The sequence below is a fragment of the Peromyscus californicus genome, unplaced genomic scaffold, assembly GCF_007827085.1.
Source record: "Peromyscus californicus insignis strain IS unplaced genomic scaffold, ASM782708v3 Scaffold_10__1_contigs__length_136768540, whole genome shotgun sequence".
In the NCBI taxonomy this organism is placed as follows: domain Eukaryota; kingdom Metazoa; phylum Chordata; class Mammalia; order Rodentia; family Cricetidae; genus Peromyscus; species Peromyscus californicus.
In genome coordinates this window covers 15,349,265-15,376,863 of record NW_026294391.1, presented here as the reverse complement: position 1 = coordinate 15,376,863, position 27,599 = coordinate 15,349,265, and the positions used below count along the sequence as shown (strand labels likewise).

General features: G+C 41.2%; 1 protein-coding gene across 1 annotated transcript in view; it reads left to right on the top strand.

The window, feature by feature from the left end:
* Positions 1-27,599, top strand: part of Klf8 (KLF transcription factor 8) — a 166,822-nt gene that overhangs the window by 94,255 nt on the left and 44,968 nt on the right. The gene's annotated exons all lie outside the window — the stretch shown is intronic.

Genomic DNA, 27,599 nt, shown 5'->3' with positions numbered 1-27,599 from the left:
GTTACACAGTGAAACCCTGTCTTGAAAAAACAAAATAATTATAATTATCAATGCTATACTAAATAGCTTTATATGATGCTGTGGGATTTTTTAAGGAGGGAGATTGATGATATAAATCATGGCGGGCTTTATGAGCAGGCTAACATGTGAGCTACAGTTTGAGCTGAATCTTCAGTGATCAACCAACAGGAGAAAGGTGCTACACAGAGTGGTACATTGACAAGATGTTCCAGGTTGAGAGGAGAGCAAATAAAATAACATTGAAATGTGAAAGGATAAATTAGAAAGTTGAGAGGTATTCCTGGGACTGTATAATACGCAGCACATGTGGTGGGAAAGGGGGAGTCTTGCTCATTTTCTTCAAGAATAAATTATCTTCCTTGGGTTTCAGCATATTAAAGTGAATAGGAAGTCCTCTACCATCGAGCTTTTCCTACAGAGAATATTTTAAAATCTTAATAGATAGGCTAGATCAATTAACATATGATTCAACTGCACATATGCCTGTTTTTTCACATTCTTGCCAATACAGTATTATAAGAGAAATGCTTCTTGCCAATACAATATTATAAGAGAAATGCTGATTTCAGGGCTAAAAACATCTCATTAGAGTTAATTTTGCACTTATTAATAATACATAGCATTTCTTTTATTTCTATGTTTTTGAGATTATTGTATAATTACAACACCTCTCCCTTGCTTTTCCTACCCCCAAACTCTACCATAAACCCCTCTCTGCTCTCCTTCTAATTCATGGTCTATTTTTTTTTTTGCTACTTGTTATTGCATGTATGTATATATACATATACATATACATATATATACACACACATACATATATATTCCTAAATATAACTTGTTCAGTCTATATATGTATTTGTATACATGTATGGATTTTTTCAGGACTGACCATTTGGCACTGGATAAACACTTAGTGTGCTCTTCCCTGGGAAAGACCACACATCTCATCTCAGATTTCCTCCTCAGTTGCCTATAGTTCTTGGAGTAGGATTGAGGTTTCATGGACTTCTCCTCTTATTTTCTTTTTCTGCTTTGTCTTGTTAAGATTTCAAGCACTTCACTGAAAAGGCATAGTGAAAGTGGATACATTCTTATCTCATTCCTGATTTTGAAGAAAATGCTTTCTGTTGTCATTTGGTATAGTGTTGGGTATGAGTTCATCATGTAGAGTATTGTTAGGTCAAGGTATAATTTTTCTTTTTCTTTTTTCCTTATTTTTTAATACAAGGTCTTAAAGCCCTGGCTGTATAGGAACCCACTCTGTAGACTAGGCTGGCCTCGGACTCATAGAGATCCACCTGCCTCTGCCTCCCAAGTGCTGGGATTAAAGGTTCGAGTTACCACACCCAGAAGGCTTTTATTTTTCTATTTTTAGTTTCTTTGGGTTTTTTTTTTTTATCGCAAAGGAATGTTGACTTTTTTTTTTGTTTGTTTTTGTTTTTCGAGACAGGGTTTCTCTGTGTAGCTTTGCGCCTTTCCTGGAACTCACTTGGTAGTCCAGGCTGGCCTCGAACTCACAGAGATCCGCCTGGCTCTGCCTCCCGAGTGCTGGGATTAAAGGCATGCGCCACCACTGCCCGGCAACTTTTCTTAATGGCCTTTTCAGCATATATTAAACTTACCGTGTGTTCACTCTTCTTGATTTATGTGCTGTATTATGCCATTGATTTGCCTATGTTGAACATCTGTGCATTACGATGAACGGGTGAATAATTTCAATATGATGCTGTTAAATGTCTCTAATATGTTATAAGTTAGTTTGCAAGTATTATGCTGGGAATTTGGGGATCTGTATTAATTCATAAAATTCATGTATTTATATAATTATGATCATTTTTTGTTCTTTCCTTTAAATCTAGTTTTGGTATCAGGGTAATCCTGGCTTTGTGGAATGACTTTGGAACCTTTCTTTCTCTTGATAATTTATGGGGTGGTTTGTAGAACATCAACATTAGCTCTTCTTTAAAGCCTGCTCGGTTTTATCAATGAGTCTGGTCCTGGGCTTTTCTCTTTTGTGAGACTGTCTATTATTGTTTATCTCATTGCTCAATTTTTCTTTAGCCTCTTGTTTTGTCTTGGATAGGCCATATAATGTAGAAATTCACCTATATCTTCTAGATTTTCCAATTATTAAAGCCTTATTTAAAAATACTGTATGATTAACTACAGAATCTCAAAGAAATTTATTATATTATTTCTTTTTAAAAGTTCGATTTTATTAACTTAGGTCTTCTCTTTCTTCCATTAATTAATTTGTCTAAGGGTTTGTTGGTCACATTTATCTTTTTCAGAGAACTTTGTTTCTTTGAATGTTTGTGGCATTCTTTTGTTTTCTATTTCATTGATTTCAGCTCCAATCTTTTTGTTTTGTTTTGGTTTGGTTTGGTTTTTGGTTTTTTGAGACAGGGTTTCTCTGTGTAGCTTTGGAGCCTGTCCTGGAACTCACTCTGTAGACCAGGCTGGCCTCGAACTCACAGAGATGCGCCTGGCTCTGCCTCCTGAGTGCTGGGATCAAAGGGACGCTCCACCACTGCCCGGCCTCAGCTCTGATCTTTGAAGTTGCTGGTTTGCCTTGTTATGGTTTGTAAGATGGGATGCACACCATTGGGTACCTTGTCAGAGAGCTCTGTCGTTTGCTCTAATGTGGAATCCTTAGTTATAAAAGTTCTCCTTATGAGTACTTTTGTTATATCAGAAAATGTTCCATTAAGTGATGTTTTCATTTTCTTTTTTCTTTTGTGGTTTTTCGAGACAGGGTTTCTCTGTGTAGCTTTGCGCCTTTCCTGGAACTCACTCTGTAGTCCAGGCTGGCCTCGAACTCACAGAGATCCGCCTGGCTCTGCCTCCCGAGTGCTGCGATTAAAGGTGTGCACCGCCACTGCCTGTCTGATATTTTCATTTTCATTTGATGCTAGAAAGTTTTCAATACTTGATTCCATAACACCCGTTCACTCAAATGCATAATATTAAATTTCGTGTTTATGTATTTTCTATAGTTTCTCTTGATGTTGATTTTTAGTTTTATTCCATTATGATTGGGTAGGATACCAGAAAACGTTTTAGATTTTTCTATTTTTGAGACTTGTTTAATGACCTAAACTATGATCTGCATTGGAGAAAGTTTCATGGGTATATTCCACAGTTATTGGATGGAATATTCTTTTTGTTTGTTTGTTTGTTTTTTCGAGACAGGGTTTCTCTGTGTAGTTTTGGTGCTTGTCCTGGAACTCACTCTGTAGCCCAGGCTGGCCTCGAACTCACAGAGATCCACCTGGCTCTGCCTCCCGAGTGCTGGGATTAAAGAGTGTGCCACCACTGCCTGGCCAAAATCACAATTCTTGCATCTACCACCTACTTGATTCTTGTTTGCCTTATCAGCAGCCCTGTATAACCTGCAGTCTTTTTTGTTTATTTGTCTAGACAGGGATTCTCTTGCTGTCCTGGAACTTGCTTTGTAGACAGGCTGGCCTCGAACTCACAGAGATCTGCCTCCCTCTGTCTCAAGTGCTGGGATTAAAGGCCATCACTGCCACACAATCACCTGTAGTCTTATCCATTTAACATGACGGCCCCATCCTTTTATTTTATTTGCTGAGGACAAAGACCTCAAGTCTTTTTTTTTTTTTTTTTTTGAGCTGAGGATCGAACCCAGGGCCTCGCGCTTGCTAGGCAAGCGCTCTACCACTGAGCTAAATCCCTGACCCTGAAGTCTTTTTTTTTCTTCTTCTTCTTCTTCTCCTCCTCCTCCTCCTCCTTCTTCTTTTGTTTTTTTTAGCAGTTGAAGAAAAGTGTTTATTGGGGGTGAGGAAACACAGGCATGCTGCAGACACAGACCAAATTACCCTCTACAAGCAGAGGGAGGAGGTGGGGAGCTGAAAAGTCCAGGCTTTTCTGGAGGCCTGTTTTTTTAAGTCTCTGAAGAGTCTTCCTCCTCTAATTTAGGGGTTGCTCAGTTTGAAGAAAGATAGGATGGTAAATTGGCCCACAAGTGTTGTGTCCTGATCCAGACCCGAACTAAGCTTGTTGATCCAGTGATTCATCACGGAGAAGCCTGCTGGTGGGACACAGAAGCCCACAAGGACTTTGTTTTAAGCTGCTAGGCTTTTGTCTCAAGTCAGGGGGGTAAGGAAGAAGCTAGCCATCTTGGAAATTCACCTCCTTTATTATGGAGCCAAGGCTCCTCTCCCTATCTGTCTGCCTACCAGGGGGTCTGTCTAATTCCTAATCTTCCATTCCCCCCTTCTCAGAGGTTACCCTAACTGCTATCAGGGAGTTTGGGGTTGCTAACTGCTCCTAACTGCTTTGTGCTGACAAGGATAGGTGGGGGGTGGGTGGGAGGGGTGGGGGGCAGCAGTCAGGGTCCTTAGAGAGGGTTTGATCTAAGGGGCCATGATAAAACTTAACCAGTGGTGATGATTCAGAACACAAGATAGCCATGTGGTGGTGGTGTGTAGTTTTGAAGCATGCCGTCCAAGGGAGGTAGCATCTGTAACATATAGAAAATGAGACTGTTATTAAGACATTGTTAGAAAAATAGCTGGGGCAGTTCTGCCCTTATTTGAGGAAGAGAACAAGCAAGAAAACAAGCCAAAGAATCCTTGGCAGGCGTCATAGGTATCACAGAGACTGATGATTTCTTTGCCAAAATTGTAAGATTTCTAGTATACGCCATGGAGGAGGTCATTTGTCTGGTTCAAGGGGTCAAGGAGCATTCCATCAGCCCTAAGTTCAGAAGTCAGCCATTGAGTTTATTCTTCTGTAATCATGGGAAACACTAAGAGACAAGATTAATGTGGAAAGTTTCTTGCCATCATGGTTAACGTAAGTTTTGTTTAATAAGGTGAGCCAAATTGTGTAGCTGGCTGAACTACATACCAGAACCTTTTTACCAGAATCCTGTGGAGGCCTATGGACAATGCCTTACCAGCAAGAGATGCCTCTGCCCAGATACCAGCCGTAATGTCTACTGGAGGTATACAATGTGGACCAAACTAGAATGAAATCCAAATTTCCTTTATTGAAGTTCCAACCAGACAACAGCATCTGATAGATGGTATAAAGAGGACATATTTTTTTAAGAGTTGTCCAGCAATGTCCCAGGAACATCATTTTATTATCTTGACTATTTCCCCAAACCTGTGAGTTTAGCAAGGTATCTGACAGCCTTCTTTAATCAGGGAACATGATTGGTTGGGACATAGGACATCATAATAGAGCTGTGAGAAGTGCTCTATTACAAAGAGATAGTGTCATTAGGAAGAGATTTATTAGTGGGAAATAGTTGTCCAAATAACATCTCATATGGTTCAGTACAGTGTCTGAGGACCCATTTCCTGATGGGTAAGTGTAGGTGGCCAAAATTAATCACTTTTTTAGGTGCATTGATGTTCGGATCCCCTGGAACTGGAGTTAGACAGTTGTGAGCTGCCCTGTAGCTGCTGGGAATTGAACTCAGGACCTCTGGAAGAACAGCCAGTGCTCTTAACTGCTGAGTCATCTCTCCAGGCCCCACTTTTTTTTTTTTAACTGCCAACGCCAGTTGAAAATGTGGACCTCAGGGGTCATTTGGGCCTGGGAGGAGCCTCTCTGGCGCCTCTAATGGCTGTCATTGATCCACCTGTGTGAGGCTCAGTCCAAGGCCTTGCTTGACTGTTGTTTGGTTGGAAAGTGTGGAGGAACTTTTCTCCTCTGTATTGCCGCTCCTCTTTGTAGACAGGACACTGGTTAGCGTCCACTCAGTGATGTCTCCTCTGAACAAGAGAACAGGTGGCGTCCCCCAGTTAGAGGACATTTGAAGAGATACCCCATAGTTCCCTGGGACTTAGTTGATCTCCCCTTTAATGCCTCTGAACACATCATCACAGGCCTCCAAGTATGGTTATTGAACACCCAGAGGGTCAGTTGCACCAGTGCGTTATTTTTAGTTACTCTGTAGTGTTTAGGTGGAGCTTGAGCAGAAATGAAACACTTTAAACATAAACCTTGATTAGATCCACATAGGTGGATCCATCCTGTAGTTGTTTGTTTGTTTAGCAATATTTGGATGATCTAGCTGGCAAAAGAAAAGATGGACATTGGGAATTTTAGAGGACTTTTCCTCTTGTTTATAGAACAGCTTTAACTATGGGATAGTATTATAATTTAGAGTTGCCACTGAGGGCTGCTTTTCATTATTCCCTATAGAGCATTTAGGCCATGCATGGGTCCTGAAAAAAAGACTAACCCTCTCTTTCTAAGTACCCAGGGTCTAACTTGCTCCAATTGTCCAGGAGACAAGTGAGTGGGGAACTTGAAGGACTCGTGGAAGATTTTGTCCCCATCTGTAAAGTGAAAACAAAATTGGGAGAGACTGATGGAGGTTTACTTAAGCCTCCTGGGCTGACTCAGGCCAGCATCCAGAGAGGGGGAAGGGTTGTCAGCAAGACCCTAACACCCCGGGGGGGACCAGTTCCCAGTATGGTACTGAGTCATGATTACCCATGCCTGCAGTTCTGGTCCCTGCCAGATTTCACTTCTGACCCAGATATCATTGTTAGATGTATTTTAGTTTTCTTCTAACCTCATTCACAGGACAGATCAAGGTTAGAAAGCCAGTATTGTGAGAGAAAGGCACTAGTGTCTGCCAAGCCTCGTCCTTGGGACAGATGAAAGTGGAGATCTCACTAGCTCCCCTATAACCTTATCTTTCGGACAGCTCAAGGATAGGACGCCATGCATTCTGAGAGACTGAGGGCCCCTCCCCCAGGGTCTAAATAATGGCCTGTTTTCTGTGATGTAAATTTATACAACCTTTTTTTTTTTTTTTTTTTTTTTTGGTTTTTCGAGACAGGGTTTCTCTGTGTAGCTTTGCGCCTGTCCTGGGACTCACTTGGTAGCCCAGGCTGGCCTCGAACTCACAGAGATCCGCCTGGCTCTGCCTCCCGAGTGCTGGGATTAAAGGCGTGCGCCACCACCGCCCGGCGAATTTACACAACCTTTAACTCCTGCAGAGGAACCCCAGCAATAATAGCCTAAACAATAAAAAAAGGATTGATTGCTCTGCCATAGAGTTTTCCTGATCTCATGTCCATTTTCTTTCTTTTAAGCTGTAAATCCATATTATTATTATTATTATTATTATTATTATTATTATTATTAATTATTTAATCCAGCTAGGAAGCAAGCATGATAAGTGATTTTCTTTTTATTTGAAGAGTATCATCTAAATTAGGAGCCTCTTTTCACAATTCACCATGTGTAAGTTGTGTTTAAGTCCCTGTAACATGGAGGATAGTAAACATAGACAACAGCAGCAAATTAAAGAGCTCAGAAGGTGACCATATTAGCTTGTTTCTTTTTCTTAACCTGTTATTTAACTGGAAGGTTAAAATTTAAGACAAAGCAAAACGGAACATTAAGTAAAATAAAATAAAACTAACCACCTTGGAGGCCTGGTGTTGCCTCTTTAGTCTAATTTTTTTTTTTTATTTTGTCTTTTTTTTTCCCCCCCCGGAGCTGAGGACCGAGCCCAGGGCCTTGCGCTTGCTAGGCAAGTGCTCTACCACTGAGCTAATAAATGCCCAACCCCTAGTTCTTTTTAAAAAGAGAGAGAGATGTGATGATAACTAAGATTGTGGTGAAGTCATATGACATTTGTCTTTTTTAAAATTTAACATTAGCAAAGATGGCAGCCAAGTCACATGGCTGCTTCCAGCTTGATGAGGTAGGTTATCAGGAAAGCCACATAGTTGTTTTCTGCTCAAGGTGAGCCCAGGTCCCTGATAAGGTGAGCTCACAATCTCCCATCAGGTACAAGGCCCTGTGGGATCCACACACCTTGAAGATTAAATGTGGACTTTTATACCCTTTTCTTTAAAAAGACACTTTCATTAGGTAAAGGTGGATGTAGGAGGAGGCAGCCCTATGGCCTCAGCAATAGGCCCCCCAAAAGCAAAAACAGAGGAAGGAATTCCACAGTCTCAGCTTGGGGTAGCTGCGGACAGCATGAGATCTCAGATAGCTTCTTGAGGGAGAGGGAAGAAATTTAACCATCATCCAATTTTAGTTCACAATAGTAGTGGCCTTGTCTCTCTCTCAGTGTGGCAGAAGAGACAAGGAAGGAAGGAGACAAGGAAGGAAGGAGACAAGGAGGGATAGGCCCTTTGCAAAAGCCAAAGGTCTGTTTGTCTCCAGGTAGAGGGGAACTTTCCAAATCTCGCTAAAAATCTCTCCTTCAGGCACCTAGATCCGGTGACATCCTGACCAGACCCAGGCTACATTGCTCTGGAGCTAGGGCTTAGGTTAGTAGTGTGCTGTTAGTGTAGTGTCTGTTCACAGGGCTCTGGATGCCAAACAGTTTAACTGGCTTCCTGGGGGCCTGCAGACATTTGTGTTAGAAGGTCTGAGGGGACCCTCCTTGTTAGAAAAAAAAAGAAAAGAAAATCACCGGTCTCTGTCCAGGATTGGGGAAGGGTGCCTGCAGTTTATGGGACACACACACACCTTCCTATCCTTTCAGGGCTTGACCTGATTTCTTACTCACCTTGAGGAAGTCCTGAGATGAGGTCCCCAAATTATACAGTCTAAGGGCCTTGATTGGGTTTGTTTTCTCTGCCCTTTAAAGAATTAAAAAACAGGAAGAGTCTCCAGCGAGCCAGGTGGTAGTGGAGGAATCTGAACCAGCACAAACAGGCACAGGCAGGATCAGCAGTTTGAAGAAAGGTATTTACTGAGGGCGAGGAAGCGCGTGTTGCACGCTGCCTCAGACACACCAAGAAAAAGACCTTCTGCAGAGCAGGGGGGGACCTCGGGAAGGGGTGAAAAATCCCCAAGTCTCTTCTGGAAAGTTTCTCTGATACTCTGCATGATATCAAGGCCACCTCTCTTCAGAATCTGACCCTCAGTACCTCTATTGCTGTTTACCTGGGTTAATGTAATTACTGACTTAATGGTCTCCTTCCTTGCCTCTGGCCTAAACCGATGCCTTTAAAACATTGATCAAACGTTGTTGCTTTTCTCCATGAACCATCTTTCAATAGGTTTCTACCACATATATGCATCTCAATTGAAGTTAGGTCTTTTCAAGGTCTCTAAGGTGCTGTGCACTCTGGCCTTCTGACCTCAGTTCCTGCTGTCCGTCTGTCCCTGTGTCCGTTGTCCTTTAACCACATTTTGGCCTTCCTGTTTGCCCTGGAACACTTTACACACACTTTCCCAAGTATTATCTGTTCCTTATCCTTAAAACTTTCCCCCAAATCTTCCTGTGGCTTACCCCATCCCTTCCTTCAAATGTATGGTCAAATGTAAATTCCCTTTAAAGGCCCTTTCTTCGTTACAGGAGTTTACTGTTTTAAGAAATTTTCTGGTGAAAAAATACCCTTTCGGGGTCTCTTACTTCTAACACCATATCATCTATAAATAGAGATAATTTGATTTTGCCTTCTCTTGTTTGTCTCTCCCGCCTTACTTCTTCAAGCCCTGGATTGAAATGAGTGGGGACAGTGGACAGGCCTGTCTCACTTCCTGGGGTTGCTTCCAGTTTCTCCGCATTTAGAGGGGAGTTTTCCAACATGATGGGATATAGATTTTTAAAAATAGTCCGTTATAATATTCTGGAAATCAAATAAGCAAGATCAGTAGACCCTTGGCCCAACTAACCAAAGGAAAGAAAGAGGGACCCAACTGAACAGAATTGGAAACAAACAGGGAAACATTACAAAAGACGTCAAAGAATTCAGAAAAATACGAAGGCATTTGGAATCTCCTACATAGGACCTGGGATCAATTGCCAGCACCTTCATCTATAACTCTGCTTCCAAGGGATAGGATGCCTTCTTCTGACGTCCTTGTGTGTCTAGCACACATGTGCTGTACATGTATACATACAGGCAAAACGGTCATAAACATGAAATTTTTTTTTGTTTGTTTGTTTTTCTAGACAGGTTTCTCTATGAAATTTTGGTACCTGTCCTGGATTTCGCTCTGTAGACCAGGCTGGCCTCAAACTCACAGAGATTCTCCTAGCTCTGCCTTCTAAGTGCTGGGATTAAAGGCATATGCCACCACCGCCCGGCTTCTAGATTACTTATATTCTTCCTGCCTCCTCTTTTTTTATGTTCCCTGAGACTGGAGAGTGAGAGAAGGGAGTTTAACTCAGAGCAATCACACTCAACTTATTCTCATAATTTTGATCAAATTTTAGTCTCTGCCTTGACTGCTTGCTGTCCACTGTGAAATGAAACTTCTCTGACTAAGGTTGAGAGCAGCCCGGGTCTGTGGGTATAAATGAATGCCTCATACCCATGAACACACAGGAAACACTAAATGGACTTAGTTGGTTATTAATTTAAAAAAGAGGAGGATGGGAAGGAGGCATGATTTTTTTAATTTGTAAGAACATAACGTAAGATCTATTCTCAAATAATGCGGAGACAAGGTTTAGATGGGGAGAAGAAAGGGAGGTCAGGCAGAGAAAGAAGGGGAGGAAGGGTAACTAACACTAAGAATGTTTGAAAAGACCATGTGAAAACCTACTAAGGACTTTAGGTGGAATATCCTGCACGGAAAATAATGCTCCTCCTACAATCTATAGGTTGCCAAACAAAAAAACTCAGTGTCTGGTGTGGGACATGTCCCCATGAGCTGTTGGTTAGGGCAGTCCAAAATAATACAAGCTACTGCCATTGCTCTTGGTGGCCCACCAGAACTTAATGGTAAGACCCCATTGCTGAACACACCACACACTTTAGTCACTAGATTTGGAGAAATCAAACTTACTTCCCTGGAAACTTCCATCCTGCTGGCTAGTTTTCATAGTACTGGAAGGTACTCATCAGAGTACGGAGACTAAGTATCTGTACAGTTTGCCTAGCCTAAGTGGGACTGCTTCTGGACATGACAGGATGGCTGCACTCATGAACTCACAGCAGCTGTGGTTGACTGCACAAGACCCACTTAAGATTAAGCCAGCCGACAATCGACATGGATTGGAGGAGAACTCACAAGCCCCACTCCTAGAGAGCTGTTGACTAGTGATGGCTTCTGAGAAAGAGACAGTCCATTTTCTTTAAGGATGTGGCCCCTGTAAGGTCGGCCATGCTCCAGAGGATGGCCCCACACCCATGAGAACATGGAGAGCACAAATTAGGCTAAGTAGAGTATTAAAAAATGAGGACACAAGCCGGGCAGTGGTGGTGCACGCCTTTAATCCCAGCACTCGGGAGGCAGAGCCAGGCGGATCTCTGTGAGTTCGAGGCCAGCCTGGGCTACCAAGTGAGTTCCAGGAAAAGGCGCAAAGCTACACAGAGAAACCCTGTCTCGAAAAACCAAAAAAAAAAAAAAATGAGGACACATAGTTGGGTGGGTATGTAAGGAGGTGGATCTGGGAGGAGTTGGGGGAGGGAGGTTAATATGATCAAAACATAATGTGTGACATTCTCAAAGAATTAATAAAAACTTTTTTAAAAAAGAGGACATGAAGTTGTAAGGGGGTGTGGAAGGATGTGGGTGGAGTTGGTGGGGTGGAGTGGGAGGTAACTGCATAGAAATACATTGTATGCATGTATAAAATTCTCAAAGAATAACTCAAAAATAGAATTTTGTTTAAGGAAATGATCCACTCTCAGCAAATTGTAAGTATATAATGTGGCATTATGCAGACAGTATATTAACTATCCAGAACTTATCTGGCATAACTGAAATGCTTTATTTTTCAACTAATATTTAAACATAAAAAGCTGTACATATCTTTGAGTACTATATAAGGTTTGATACATGTATGTGTTGTACAATGTTTAAATCAAGCTAATCATATTTATTTCAAAGACATGATAATTTCTTTAGGGTGTAAACTTTCAAAATTCCCCTTTCTAGCCTTTAAAAAATACAGTTTATCCTCATAATCTACAGCCACCTCACTGGGGATTTGCTTCTATGCGACTTAAAATTCATCATCCAGTGTCAGCTTCCTTCCATTCCTCAACACTACCCTCCCCGAGTTCTTACGACTCCCATTCTATACCTCTATAATGAGTTCCACATATAAGTGAGATCAAGTGGCCCTTCCGTTTCTGTGCTTGACACTTAGCAGCAGGATAGCCACTTCTACCGATCTCACTACAAGTTACAAATTCCATTCTTTTCTAAAATCGTATTGTGTATGTGGACCACAGCTTCTTAGTCCATTAGTCAATTGTTGTTCTCATTAGGTTATTTCCATTATGAACAAGGAGTGTAGACCCACTAATTTCATTTCCTTTGGATATATATACTCAGTAGTGGGACTACTGAATTAGATGACACTTGTATTTTAATTTGGGGAGAAATCAATACTGTTTTCTATAATGGCTGCACTAATTTATGTTCCCACCCACAATGTCCACAGGTTCCCTTGCACCTGCATCCTCATCCACATTTGTTGTATTTAGTCTTTTGTGTACTTGTTTTTGTGTGTGTGTGCGTGTGCGCACATGTGCATGCTTGTGCACTATGTTCATGTGTGTGAACACTAGAGTTCAATACCAGATGTCTTTCTTGATTGCACTCTACCTAAATTTTTGAGACAGGACCTCTCACTGATCCTGAAGTTGATTGATTTAGCTAGGCTGGTTGGCCAAAGAGCGACAGACATCCATCCACCTGTCCCTGTCCCCACTCCTCTCCAGTACTAGGGTTATAGCAGAGCTTTGCTGCACCTGGATTTTTTGCATGGGTGCAGGGATCTTAACTCGGGTTATCATTTTTGCACAGCAGGTACTTTACTGACTGAAACATCTTTCTAGCTCTTCCTAAGTCTTTTGTTTGTTTGTTTGTTTGTTTGTTTGTTTTTCTTTTTCTTTCTTGAGATAGGTTTTCTCCATGTAGCCCTGGCTGTCCTGGAACTCATTCTGTAGACCAGGTTGGCCTTCGAATTCAGAGATCTGCCCGTCTCTGTCTCCTGAGGGCTGGGATTAAAGGCGAGCACCACTGCTCAGCATCATTAGTCTTTTTGATAATAGCTTTTCTTGCTAGAGTGCAGTGATACCTCATCACTTCTTTTACATTAATTGTGTGTGTGTGTGTGTGTGTGTGTGTGTGTGTATGAGAGAGAGAGAGAGAGAGAGAGAGAGAGAGAGAGAGAATACAGTGTGCATGTGTACCACAACATACATGTGGAGGTTAGAGGACATTTGTGGAACTCAGTTTTCTCTTTCCGCCATGTGAGTGCTGCTAAGGATTGAATTGGGGTCCTCAGGCTTGTGGCAAGAGTCTTTATTTACCCCATGAACCACCTCACGCACTCGCCTCTCATTATGGCTTTGAATTGTGATTACCTAAAGACTGATTATGTTGGCCATTTTTCTGTCTTCTTTTGAAAAAGTTCTGTTTAGTTTGTTTTGCTCATGTAACATCAGACGCTCATTGGATATGCTCATTGCAAGTATTCTACCCATTGTGTGGTTGATTCTCCTGAGGGTTTGCTGTGCTTGTGCATCTTTCCTTCCAGTTGTTTACTCTGTCCCGGTGGTCTGGGTGTGTTTTTTTTTTTTTTTTTTTTTTGGTTTTTCGAGACAGGGTTTCTCTGTGTAGCTTTGCGCCTTTCCTGGAACTCACTTGGTAGTCCAGGCTGGCCTCGAACTCACAGAGATCCGCCTGGCTCTGCCTCCCGAGTGCTGGGATTAAAGGCGTGCGCCACCACCGCCCGGCTCACTGGGTGTGGTTTTAATGTCAGCACTTTGCATTAACACAGCTCTGAGGTATATTTTGAAGTCAGGTTGCATAGTTCTCCCTCCTCTCTTCATCTTACTCAAAATAGCTTTGTCTGTCTGGATATTTTTGAGGTCCAATATAAATTTTAGAGTGTCTTTTAGCTTTATGAAATATGCTAATTAGAATTTTGATGGGGATTGCATTGAATTGTACATTGCTTTGCAATGTGAATGTTTATCAATATTGTTTCTTTCAGTTGATAACAACAGAATATCTTGCGATGTTTTGGAGAGCTATTTGATTCTTTCATCAATATTTTATAATTTCATTACAAAGTTTTTTGATCTCTTCAGTTAAATTTATTCCTAGCTAGTATATTATTTTAGCTATTGATTTGTTTTAAAGAATTTCCTTTTGTAGTATAACATACTACTGCTATTTGCATATTCAAGTCCCATTCTCCTCTTCTACTGTACATTGTTTCTGTGCATCACTTTTGATAGCATAGTCATTTTAAGACATTCATTATTATTGTTGTTGTTGGGGTGCCTCCCTTGCCATGGCACATGTGTGTGGAGGTCAGAGGGTAACTTTGGAGAGTTGCTTCTCCCCTTCGACCTTTATGTGGGTTCCAGAGGATCATATTCTTGTTGCTGCATTTGTGTGGCAAGGGACTTTACTTAGTAAGCCATTGGGCTGGCTCTCTCTCTCACTAATTCCAATCGTGTAGTAGTGTTTTCTTGATTTCCGTAAGATTGTATCATGTGTAAACACTGACAGTTCCCCTTCTTTTCTAACCTGATGTCCTTTATGCCTTTCTCTTTCCTACTTGTTCTACCTAGAGTGGCAAACCACCATGATGAATAAAAGTGGTGAAAGCATATGCATTTGTCAGGAAGTTTTCCTCTGCTCCTCACTCAGCATAATGGTAGCCGGTGCCTTTCTAACAATGGCCTTTATTATGCTGATCATGAAGGGATGCTGAGTTTCATCAAATGCTTTTTCCATATGAATTGAGGTGCCCATGATTTTTTAATTCTTCCTTTTGTTGATAATGATGCATCACATACATTTACTCATATATATTCTACCACCATTCCATTCCTGTGATCACAGGGAATAATCATTTTGTTTGTGATTTCATTTACAAGTATTTTGTTGAAGATTTGAGTGTTCATGTTCATCAAGAATAAATTATGAAATTTGCAGATCACTGAATTGCTTAACCCTCATCAGAGAAACTTCCTCTTGCAGTAGATGGTGATTTTTTGTTGTTGCTGTTTTCGAGACAGGGTTTCTCTGTGTAGTTCTGGAGATTGTCCTGGAACTTGCTCTGTAGACCAGGCTGGCCTCAAACTCACAGAGATCCACCTGGCTCTCCCTCCTGAGTGCTGGGATCAAAGGCGTGCACCACCACTGCCCGGCTCACACTGAATATCTTAACCCCATCCCTTTTCCCTGGATCTTTTTGTGTTCTTAGATGCAAAGTGAATGAAGTGGATTTCTTATTTTTCTTTTCTTTTTTTTGTAAAGCAAAAGAAGAGTTTATTAAGAAAAGGTTTGTTGTTTTATATTTTTCTTTTTGAGACAAGGTCTTAGTATGTAGCTTTGGCTAGCCTAGAACTCACTACGTAGACCAGGCTGGCCTCGAACTCACAGAGCTCCATTCTCTAGCCTTCAAAATGATAGATTTAGCGAGCACATACAGTGCAATATTACTTTGTAAGATAAGATAAAAGAATAATACATGTCTATAGCAGGCCACCTGCTGTGGTCTCTCCTTACTCTGCCCCCATTCCCAGGGGACTAAGCATATCTTCCTATAACAACTCCGATTTCCTCCCTCTTGTGAACCCTCTCATCTCCTCCTTCCCCTATCCCATCCTCATTCCTAAGTGTCAGCCTCCAATACCTAGAAACACATTTTACCTAGAACCTCCAGTGGCCATACTTACCAGGATCTCAGGAGAATCCCTTACGAGGCAATACACAGTCCCCACACTCTACTAAGAACCAGACAGGTAACATATGCGCTACCGCCACCCGCCACCCGTTCACCAAAAGGGTGGAGGGGGGCAAGGGGCTGCTGCCTGTGCACTGGATGTCTCCTGAGTCCCTCAAGGATGGAGTCTTCCCTACTCATTCAGATGTCTGGTCCTTTGGGGTCGTCCTCTGGGAAATTGCCACACTGGCTGAGTAACCATACCAAGGCTTGTCCAACGAGCAAGTTCTTTACTTCATCATGGAGGGCGGCCTTCTGGTCAAACCGGACAACTACCCTGACATGCTGTTTGAACTGATGCGTATGTGCTGGCAGTACAACCCCAAGATGCGGCCCTCCTTCCTGGAGATCATTGGCAGCATCAAGGATGAGATGGAGACCAGCTTTCAAGAGGTCTCCTTCTACTACAGTGAGGAGAACAAGAAGAGCTGGAGCTGGAGCCTGAGAACATGGAGAGTGTGCCGTTGGACCCCTCAGCCTCCTCAGCCTCCCTGCCTCTGCCTGAAAGACACTCAGGACACAAGGCCGAGAACGGCCCGGGCCCTGGAGTACTGGTTCTCCACGCCAGTTTCGATGAGAGACAGCCTTATACTCACATAAACGGGGGATGCGCCAACAAGAGGGCTTTGCCTCTGCCCTAGTCTGATCCTCAGACACCGAAGCACGTGCAAACAGTAGCGTGTGTGCCCACTCGGTGGGCAGGGGAAGAGCAGGTCGTAACAATCTATTCACAAGCCTCCTGTACCTCAGTGGATCTTCAGAACTGCCATTGCTGCCCATGGGACACGGCTTCTCTGCAGTAAACACATTTGGGACCTTCCTTTTTTCAATATGCAGGCAGCTTTTTAGGCAATAGCCACCAAGGAACAAAATACCTGGACAGCAAAGACAGTAGCGGATAGCAGCACCTAGAATTACAATCTCCCCCAACCCAGATGCCTAGATGCCAGCATAAAAACCACAATCAATATAGCCAGGATGATATGTCTCTACTAGACCCCAGCAACCCTACCACAGCAGGACTGAATATTCCAGCATAGCTGAAGCACAAAACAAAGACCTTAAAACAGCTTTTATGAATATGATAGAGATCCTTAAAGAATAAATAAATTCCTTAAAGTAATCGATGAAAATAGTAACGAACAGTGGGAGGAAATGAATAAAACCATCTAAGACCCAAAAGTGGAAATAGAATTTAAAAAAAAAAAACTGAGGGAAATCTAGAAATGAAAAACTTAGGAACTTGAACAGGAACTGCAGAGACAAGCTTCACCAGCAGAATGCAGGAGATAGGATCTCAGGTGTTGAAGATATGATAGAAGAAATGGATACCTCAGTCAAAGAAAATGTTAAATCTAAACAATTCCTGACACAAAACATCCAGGAAATCTGGAACACCATGAAAAGACCAAATCTAAGAATAATAGGAATAGAGGGAGGAAAAGAAACTCAGATCAAGGGCACAGAAAATATTTTCACGAAAATCTAGAAGAAAATTTCCCTAACCTGAAGAAGAAGATGACTATCAAAGAAAGTATGAGAAGCTTACAGAATACCAAGTAGACTGGACCAAAAAAGAAAGTCCCCTTGGCACTTAATAATAAAAATACTAAATGTACAGAACAAAGAAAGAATATTAAAAGCTGCAAGGGAAAAAGACCAAGTAACATATAAAAGCAGATCCATTAGACTAACTCCTGACTTCTCAATGATGACTCTAAAAGCCAGAAGGACCAGGACAGATGTGCTGCAGACACCAAGAGACCACAGATGCCAGCTCAAACTACTATACCCAGCAAAACTTTCAATCACCATAGATAGAGAAAATAAGACATTCCATTATAGAATCAAGTTTTAAAAATATCTATCTAAAAATCCAGCCTACAGAAGGTACTAGAAGGAAAACTCCAACCTAAGGAGGTTAACCATACCCATGAAAACACAAGGAATAAATAATCTCAAATCAGCAAAACCAAAAGAAGAGAAGTATGCGAGCGCTCGAATACACATACCACCATTACCACCACCACTAACAACAAAATATCAGGGGTCAGCAATCATTGGTCAAATTCACCAATAAAAAGACACAAGACTCATGGAACGGATACGAGAAAACAAGATCCATCCTTCTGCTGCATCCAAGAAGTACACTTTAACATCAAGGATAGACATCACCTCAGAGTGAAAAAAATGGGGAAAAAAAAGATATTCTAAGCAAAAAGACCTAAGAAGCAAGCTGGTGTAGCCATTCTAATATTTGACAAAATAGACCTCAAACCAAAACTGATCAGAAGAGATAGAGAAGAACACTACATACTCATCAAAGGAAAACTCCACCAAGATGACAATGTAATTCTTAACATCTATGCCACAAACAAAAGGGCACCTAAATGTGTAAAAGAAACACTGCTACAGTTTAAATCACGTACTGCCCCTCACACACTGGGAGTGGGAGACAGCATACATAGGGCTTGCACAGGTCTGCACCAGGTCCTTCATGTGTATTATGGTTTTCAGTTTAGTGTTTTTATGGGATTCCTGAGTGTGTGAATGAGTGGATCTTTGTTTCTTGTGCCTTCTCTTAGGCTCTTTTCCTTCTGTTGGTTTGTTTTGCCCAACTTAAATGTGTTAAGATTTTGTTTTATTTTATTATTATCTCTTGGAAGCCTGTTTATTTTCTAATGAGAGACAAAAGGGAGGATCCGTATGGGAGGAAAGGTGGGGAGGAACTGGGAGAAGTAGAGGGGGACAGAATCTGTAACCAGGATATATTATGTGAGGAAAAAAATCTGTTTTCAATAAAAGGTTAAAAAAAGTAAGCAGGCCATGAGGAAAAAGTCAGTAAACACTGTTCTTCTTTCTGCTTCTCCTTTAGTTCTTGTGTCCAGGTTCCTGCCCTGCCTTCCCTTCATGATGGAGTATGATCTGAGAGTTGTAAGCTACATTAGTACCCTATCCTCAAAAGAATAATATTGAGGGATTACCCTTTTAGATCTTAAAATACATTATAGAGATAATAATAAAAACACTATGGTGCAGACAACAAAAACAGACAAGTAGACCAATGGAACAAAATTGAACACCCAAAGATGAGTACACATAACTTCAGCCACTGAATATTTGACCAAGTAGATAACCTGGAAAAGAGAAAGCATCTTTAACAAATGGTTCTTGGAGAACTGCATGTCCACATGCAGAAGAATAAAATTAGACATGTATCTATCACTTTTCACAAAAACTAACACAAAATATATCAAAGATCTAACTTAAAGCCTGAAATACTCTAGAAGAAAATATAGACAATATTCTACGTGATATATATAGATAAAGGATAGGACTTTCTCAATAGGACTGCATTTGCCCAGGTATTAAGGCCAACATTTGATAAGTGGTACTTCATAAAACTAAAAGGCTTCTGCACAGCTGAGGAATCAATCAGGTAAAAAGCAAACTCTCAGAATGGGACAGACTCTTTGCCAGCTATACATCTGGCAGAGTATTAATATCCAGAATATATAAAGAATTCAAAAAACAAATTGTCAGAAACAAAACAGAACAAAACAAAACAAAACTAAACAGCCTATTCAAAAAAATGGGCCTGGGACCTGAAGAGTGAGCTCTGAAAAGAAGGAAAAGATGGCTAACAAAATGTTTCAAAAAGTGTTCATGGTCTGTAGATGTGGTGATTTGAATAAGAACAGCCCCCAATGCCTCAAATATTTGAATGCTTGGTCATTAAGGAGTGGCACTACTTGAACAAGATAAAGAGATGTGGCCTTGTTAGAGGAAGTGTGTCAAGGGGGGGTGGGTTTTGGGGTTTCAGAAGCCCAAGCCAGGCCCAGTGGCTCTCTTTCTTACTACTGCCTGCAGATCCAGATATAAAACTCCCAACTTCTCCAACACCATGATGTCTGCCTGCATGCTCTCATGCGTCCCACCATGAAGACAATAGACTAAACCTTTGAAAATGTAAGCAAACTCCAATTAATTGCTTCCCTTTTTATAAGAGTTGCCATGGTTATGATGTCTCTTCACAGCAATAGAACAGTGACCAAGATACTAACTATTAAGGAAATGAAAATTAAAATTGCTCCGAGATTTCATCTTATTCCAGTCACAATGACAAAGATCAACAAAACAAAGCAGACGGTAAATGCTGGAGGGAATTTGGAGAAAGGGGAACCTTCCTTCACTCTTGGTAGGATTGCAATCTGTCTGTCCACTCTGAAATCAGCGTAGAGCATTATCAAAAAGCTTAAAAATGACTCTACCATATGACTGAGCTATACTACCCCTTGCTTGACAATGCCCGAAGGATTTGACATCATACTCCACAGATACTTGCTCAACCATGTTCCTTCTTGTAACTGGGGAATGGAAACAACCTCAATGTCCTTCAGTTGACAAATGGACAATGAAAATGTGGTACATATTCACTATGGAGTACTATTTAGCTATAAAGAAAGATGAAATCATGAACTTGCAGGTAAATGGATGGAACTAGAAAAGATCATATTAAAGTAAGTAACCCAGACCCAGAAAGATAACCATCACACTCTATCATATGAGGCTCGTAGTTCCAAATGTGTTCAGATCTGTGTATGTGTGCTGGAATAATTGCAGAAATCAGGAAAGTAAAAAGAGATCTTGTTGGGGTTGGGGCATGGGGAAGCAATAGAGAGGGGAATAGTGATTTAATGGTGAAAATGAGAAAATGAGGAGGGAGGATGTATTCAAAACGAACAGAGGGAGATAGATACAGAAGGAATGAAAAGAGTTAAAAAACCAGAAAGAATGTCTGAAAAAGTCATATGGAATCATACTATCAACTACCTAAAAAAATACACATACACATAAACATACCATACAAATGTAAATATATACTTTAAATGAAAATTTCCCATCTGGGCTGACAGTGCTCCCCCAAGAACCAAAAACCATTTAACAAAAAACCTCAACACCAGACCTTCTTTTCAGGGTTGTCCAAGAGACTCCCAGAGCATTACAGGCGATTGCTATTTCCCTTGGTTGACCCTCAGAGGTGGAAAGTATGTCCCTATTGCTGAAAACACTATCCACTTAAAACACAGAGTCCAGAAGCCTCTAAACTAGAACAGGCCCAAAAGGCTGTTCTCTGAGGACTAGTTTTTCTGGTACCAGAAGATGCCATTCAGTATTCTAAAGGAGGGAAGCAACCAACAATCTTACCTAGCTGTAACACCTGTGAACCCCAATAAGGGCCATCAGGACAGAATAACCCTAAGGGTGCAGTAGTGGCATTCAGACTGGTGGCAGTAACTAACCAAAGGGAAATTGTTTCTGGTACTGGAAACATAGCCAGCTACCCAGGCCTAGTGAAGTCATGGACCTTAGAGGAGAACCGACAATGGCCACTTTACAAAGCCAGTATAATCCTTAGCTATATTGCATTCTAAGTATTTGTCCTTTTATCCTGTCTTAGTTACTTTCTTATTGCCATGTTAAGATATCATGACCAAGGCAACTTATAGAAGACAGCATGTAGTGGGGCCTTGTAGTTTCAGAGGGTGAGTCTGAGACTTATGGCAGGGAGCATAGCAGCAAGCAGACAGGCATGGTGTTGGAGCAGTAGCTGAGATCCTACATCTAATACACAAGCATGAGGCAGAGCGCTAACTGAGAATGGAATGGGCTTTTGAAACTTCAAAGCCCATTCCCAGTGACACCTCCTCCAAATCACACCTTTATTCCTTCCCAAGTACTGGGGACTAAGCATTCAAATAGAAGAGGTTAAGGGCCCATTCTCATTCAAACCGTCACATTCCAATCTCTAACCCCCATAGGCTTGTGACCATATCAGAATGCAAAATGCATTTAGTAGAACTTCAAAAGTTCCCATAGTCTTTCACAGTCTTACCACAGTTTAAAAATCAAAGTCAAAAGTCTCAAGGCAATCTCTTAATTTTAACTCCCTATAAAATAAAAAAAGCCAATTGCATACTTCCAGCATACAATGGCACAGAATATGCATTACCATTCCAAAAGGGAGGAATGGGCGTATAGTAAAGAAATACTGGACCAGAGCATCATTAAAACCCAGCAGGGCCGGGCGGTGGTGGCGCACGCCTTTAATCCCAGCACTCGGGAGGCAGAGCCAGGCGGATCTCTGTGAGTTCGAGGCCAGCCTGGGCTACCAAGTGAGTCCCAGGAAAGGTGCAAAGCTACACAGAGAAACCCTGTCTCGAAAAACCAAAAAAAAAAAAAAAAAAAAAAAAAAAAAAAAAAAAAAAAAAAACCCAGCAGGGCAAGCTCAAATCCTATAACTCTGATGTCCGGTGTCAAAGGGATATGGCTCATCCCTCCCAGCTTTTCTGACTGCTACACACTTCTTGCTCTCTTGGACTGCTTCCACTCTGCATATGCGGCTCTTCTTTGCAGATATCCCAGGTCTCTGGCATCCCCAGCATCCTGGGTTCTCCAACACAATCCAGGCTTCACTTCTGCAATGGGATGCCAGGGAGACTTTCCTCATCCTCAGAGGAAGATTCCAAAATATATATTACTGTATCCTTCATGACTCTAAAGCCAGAACCAGGTGGCTGATGCTGCCTTGGTGCCTGCTTGGGATGGACTCTGGCTGCCTCTTTGAATTGCATTTGCACAAGCTTTGATTTGTTGCTTTGCAGGAACAGACAGATAATTCCTCAGGCCTTTTGTTTTCACAAATTGCAGGATTAGCTGGGTGTGGTCTCACCCTGAGGGCACTACTCCCTTTATTCAATTTCTCTATTTCAATACAAACCATGGCTTCAGCATTAAATTTCCTAGTGTTCTTTTTCTCTTCAAACTATGTACTTCTTATTTCTTTTTGGAAACCTGCATAAGGATGTAAGCTCTTAGCTACTGCTCCAGGGCTCATATATTTGACTGCTTAGTCCCCAGTTGGTAAAATTGTTTGGGTAGAATTAGGAAGTATGGCCTTGTTGGAGGAGATGTATCCTGGTGGGTGGGCTTTTGAGGTTTCAAAAGTTCATATCATTCCCAGTTAGCTTTCTGCTTCATGCTTGTGGATCAGTTGTAAATCCTCAGCTACTGCTCCAGCACCATGCCTGCCTGCCTGCCTGCTGCTATGATCCCAGCCATGATGATCATGGACTCTAAGTAAACGCTCTGAAACTGTAAGTCCCAATAAACTCTTCCTTCTAGGAGCTGCCCTGGTCATGATGTCTGCACAGCAATAGAAAAATAAACTAAGACATATGCTCAGATAAGTGTAGTCTTCACCTCTCAATCAAGGAAACTTCTCTTTATAATAGATGAAGACCATTACAGAAAACTACAACCAATCAAAATGCAGAGGTGTGGAGCTCAGTCCTAAATGAAACAACTATAGTGTAGCTTCCACATCTAAGGCTCAGGGATTATTGTAGAAGATGTGACAGAGATATATTTTTTATTGTTGTTTTTTCGACACAGGGTTTCTCTGTGTAGTTTCAGTTCCTGTCCTGGATCTCGCTGTGTAGACCAGGCTGGCCTCAAATTCACAGAGATCCGCCTGCCTCTGCCTCCCGAGTGCTGGGATTAAAGGCATGCGCCGCCACTGCTCAGCGGGGCAGAAAGATTTTAAGAGAGAGAAACAGGATGTTTGCTGTGAGACTGTGTCTCTTCCAAATGTCAGAAGTTACACCAGAAAGTCTCACCAACATGACTATTTAAACATGAGCTGAACAAGGGCAACAACATGAGACGTGTTAAAGTGGACAAGTAAAAGCCCATGAGGCATCAAGCCTACACAAAGAAGGACAGGCAGCTAAGGAATGCTGAGAGTTGAAGAAATAGTCTTCTCCAGAGAAGAGCACACCAATTGGTTGTTCAATACCAAATGGTCAGCCCTGAAAGCCTACATCTAAGTACTGTTATACAGATTGAGCAGGTTGTACTGATGTATTTAGGAACACACATACGCGAGCGCACACACACACACACACACACACACACACACACACACACGTGCACACACACACACACACACACACACACACACAAACATGTATATATGTATGTTACAACAATTAATGAAAAGTTAGACCATGAAGTTAAAATAGAGCAAGGAAGGGTATATAGGAGGACTTGGAGAGAGGAAAGGGAAGGGAGAAATGATATAATTATATTATAATCTCAAAAGATAAAAGAAGTAAGTGTTTTATTTGTTTGTTTGTTGTGGTTTTCTCTTTTCTTTTTTTTGTTTTTTCGTGACAGGGTTTCTCTGTGTAGCTTTGTTATGGTTTTTTGAGACAGGGTTTCTCTGTGTAGCCTCGGCTGTACTAGAAATCGCTCATTTATCACTAGGTCTTGGTATAAAATATGCATCTCAGTGTAGTAGTATGACATAAATGGAGTATATAGTATATAGTGTGCTAATATGGTAGTCATTATTTTTAGCTGCTTCTGTGAAAAGAATGTTTTGCAATTAATGGTAGAAATAATTCCCTGCTATGAATAGCAAGAAAAAGTGGTTGCTGTGTGTCTGGTGATGGTTTCTAACACGTGTAGAGCAGTAGCAAGGTAACAGAATCGATGTTCCCATGGCTCCACAGTACTCCAAGTGTGGTCTCTGGAACAGAAACATCAGCAGCTCTCGGAAACTTGTTAGAAATGAAAAGTTTTGGGTTCCTTGCAGTAATCTACTATATCAGAATGAGGCTTGGAGCCCACAGTCTGAATTTTAGCAAGACATTCAGATGTGTCTCTGTGCTGAAATATGCTGAAATATTAGGTCCATGGTCTGCTGGAGGCTTAAGAATTGTCACTAAATCTTAGTTCTGCATGAGAAACTTATTTTTACAAAGATGCTGTTTACATAGCTTTTTGTCTGACCTAATTTGTCCATGTTTTATGCACAAATCTGTATAATATAGTGCTCTTTTTTAAAATAAAATCATCAAAAATTTTATTCTTTTTTAGAAAAATAGAATATTAAAAAAACAAAACAAAATATCACTTCCAAGTTGGACAAGGCAAAACCAGCAGAAAGAAAAGAGTCCAAGACAAGGCACAAGAATCAGAGACTCACTTCTTTATACATTCAGGAGTTCCATAAAATACTAAACTGAGCCGGGTGGTGGTGGCACATGCCTTTAATCCCAGCACTGAGGAGGCAGAGCCAGGCAGATCTCTGGTCTACAGAGTGAGTTCCAGGACAGCCAGGGCTGTTACACAGAGAAACCCTGTCTCAAAAAACAAACCAAAAATGTACTAAACTGAAAACTATTGTATATACACAGAGGATCTGTACAGACCTGTGCATGCTGCTTCAGTCTCTGTGAGTTCATGGGAGCTTTGTTCAGGTGATTTAGAGAGCATTGTATTCCATCCCTTATGGCGTTTACACTATTTTCACAGCTTCCTCTTCCATGAGGTTCCCTGAGTTCTAAGGAAAGGGATTTGATGAAGACATCCCGTTTAGAACTGTGTGTTCCAAGGTCTCTCTCTCTCTCTCTCTCTCTCTCTCTCTCTCTCTCTCTCTCTCTCTCTCTCTCTCTCTCATGTCAGGCTGTGGGTCTCTCTATTTGTTCCCATTTCTTAGAAAGTAAATGTCTCTGATGGTGGCTGAGCAAGGCACACTGATCTATCAGTGTAGCAGAATATCATTAGGAGTCATTTTATTGATATTAGAGCAGTAGTGTTTGGTTTGACCCTAGGTCCCTGAGCTATCCAGTCTCTGGTTCCTGATCACTCAAGCACTGTCAGGTATGGGTTCTATCTCATGGAGTGGGCCTTAAGTCAGATCAGACATTGCTTGGTTACTCCCACAGGCTTTGTGCTACCATTGTGCTAGCATATTTTACAGGCAGGACAGGTTATAGGTCAAAGAAGTGGCTGGGTTGGTGTTCACGTTTCTCTTTTAGTAACCTGCAGATACCTTCCCATACCAAAGACACCAGAACAGAGGGGCGAAGTGAAGACTCTATGTGGTCACTAGCTAGACTCTCCGTGTTCAGTGAATTGTGTGGATGTTGTCTTCAGCAATGAGGCATTGCTCTCAGTTTGTGGAGAGCAACCGTCTTGGCAGTTTAATCAAGTGATTTTTATTTATTTGTAACCCTTATATTTTAGTTTTTAGGAATTATTTTTATCATTTTAAGTGTGTGTGTGTGTGTGTGTGTGTGTGTGTGTGTGTGTGTGTGTGTGTGTGTGTGTGTGTCTGTCTGTCTGTGTCTGTGTCTGTGTGTGAATGCATGCAGGTGCCCATAGAGGCCTGAGCTGGAGTTACAGACAATTACGTGATGTCCGTTCTGAAAGCTAAACTCAGGCCTGTGCAAGAACTGTATGTGCTCTTAAGCACAGAGCCATCTCAGTACTAGGTTACAGTTCAGACAGTTAGCCAAATAAGGAATCTGATTTTTTTTGGTTTCCTTTTTTAATATACTGATTTGTATCTTTGGTTAAAAAAAAAATAATGTAAGTTAAATTGTATCTTCTTACTATACATAATAAGATATTGATTGTTTTATCCAGAAAAGCAAAGGCTTTTCTGGCATGCTGAAATGGGAGCAGTAACACTGTGTGGAATCACAGGAATTAGTTTTTGAGAAATTTCTATATTCAAAAAGTTGTGTAGTAAATGCCATTGGGTCGTCATGAGAAAGTACCTCTTGCTTTGTTTTTATTTTGTTCGTTAATAGAGGAATCACCCCCATTCCGTCATTTCAGCACAGCACAATCAAGGACAGACATAGGCTTACAAAAAGAATTGTCATTAGGAAAAATTTATATAAATTTAAAAGTTTCTCATGTAATATCAAGTGTCTATTTCTGAGGATTGTATGGTATGTCCATAGTTCTTTTGAATCTAAATACAGTAAGTTAAGACTGGTAGGCAAGGTAGTCCATGCCCATAATCCCAACATTGGAGAGGCTGAAGTAGGAGAGTTGGAGGCTAGCCTGGGATACATACTGATATCGGTTTACAAACAATCAAACAACACATACAGTCGGGACGACTGAAGTGGTAATTCTGATATGTGATCTGGGCAGATTTTACTTCTCTCGGTCTCAGTTTTTACTCTCTAGAGACAATGGTGTTTACAGGGTTATTGCAGGGATTCTTTTACTATATGTAAACTGCTTAGAGCAGCGATAGGCACATAGCAAAGCACCCAATTCAAATTAGAACTATTATTATTATAGAACCTTTGACTGATTTCTTCCTCAAGTTCTTTCCTTGGTTTTCATTTTGGGAAAAGAAGCTGCTACAAGCTACCCTATTCCCACAAAAACATCATGCAGTTATCATCGGGAAACTGTAGATCCGAGAAGTTCAAGATCAATGTGGGGCATGATGGCATATGCACTGGGAACAATAGTGAACTGGAGATCAGACTGGGTCTCACAAACAGAATAGATGAACATGACATTCAAAAAAAATCAATGATTCAGTTATCCAGTCAGTGAAATTAACAAATATTTATTGAGCAATTACTTTCTTTCAAGAACTAAATTACATCCTTGAGTAAATTTGACCTAGATTCTGCCTTCTTACAATGAGGTCTGGTGGGAGAAGCAGGCATCAAATAGATCATCACACAAATACAGAGTATACCCAATTAGAAATTGTGATTATTGCTACTAAGGAAAATTGATTTGCTAAACATATACGTGTGGAAGAACATTCTGCCAAGATTTGTGCACTTTGGCTCACAAAGCAGTGTCTTTATCAGGTGGCACATGCTGGTTGAGAGATGCCATCAGGAAGAAAACCATAGAAATAGAAAACTATTTCTGAAGGTTTTTCTTGTAGCTCATATTTAGTGGCATTAATTTTTGTCTTGAAACAGGCACTTTTGAGAAATTTCTGCCTTGGAATGGCCAATTATAGCTGCAGTTCAAGAGGGCAACTGTTGTCAGGAAAACCAATTAGGAGAGATTAAAA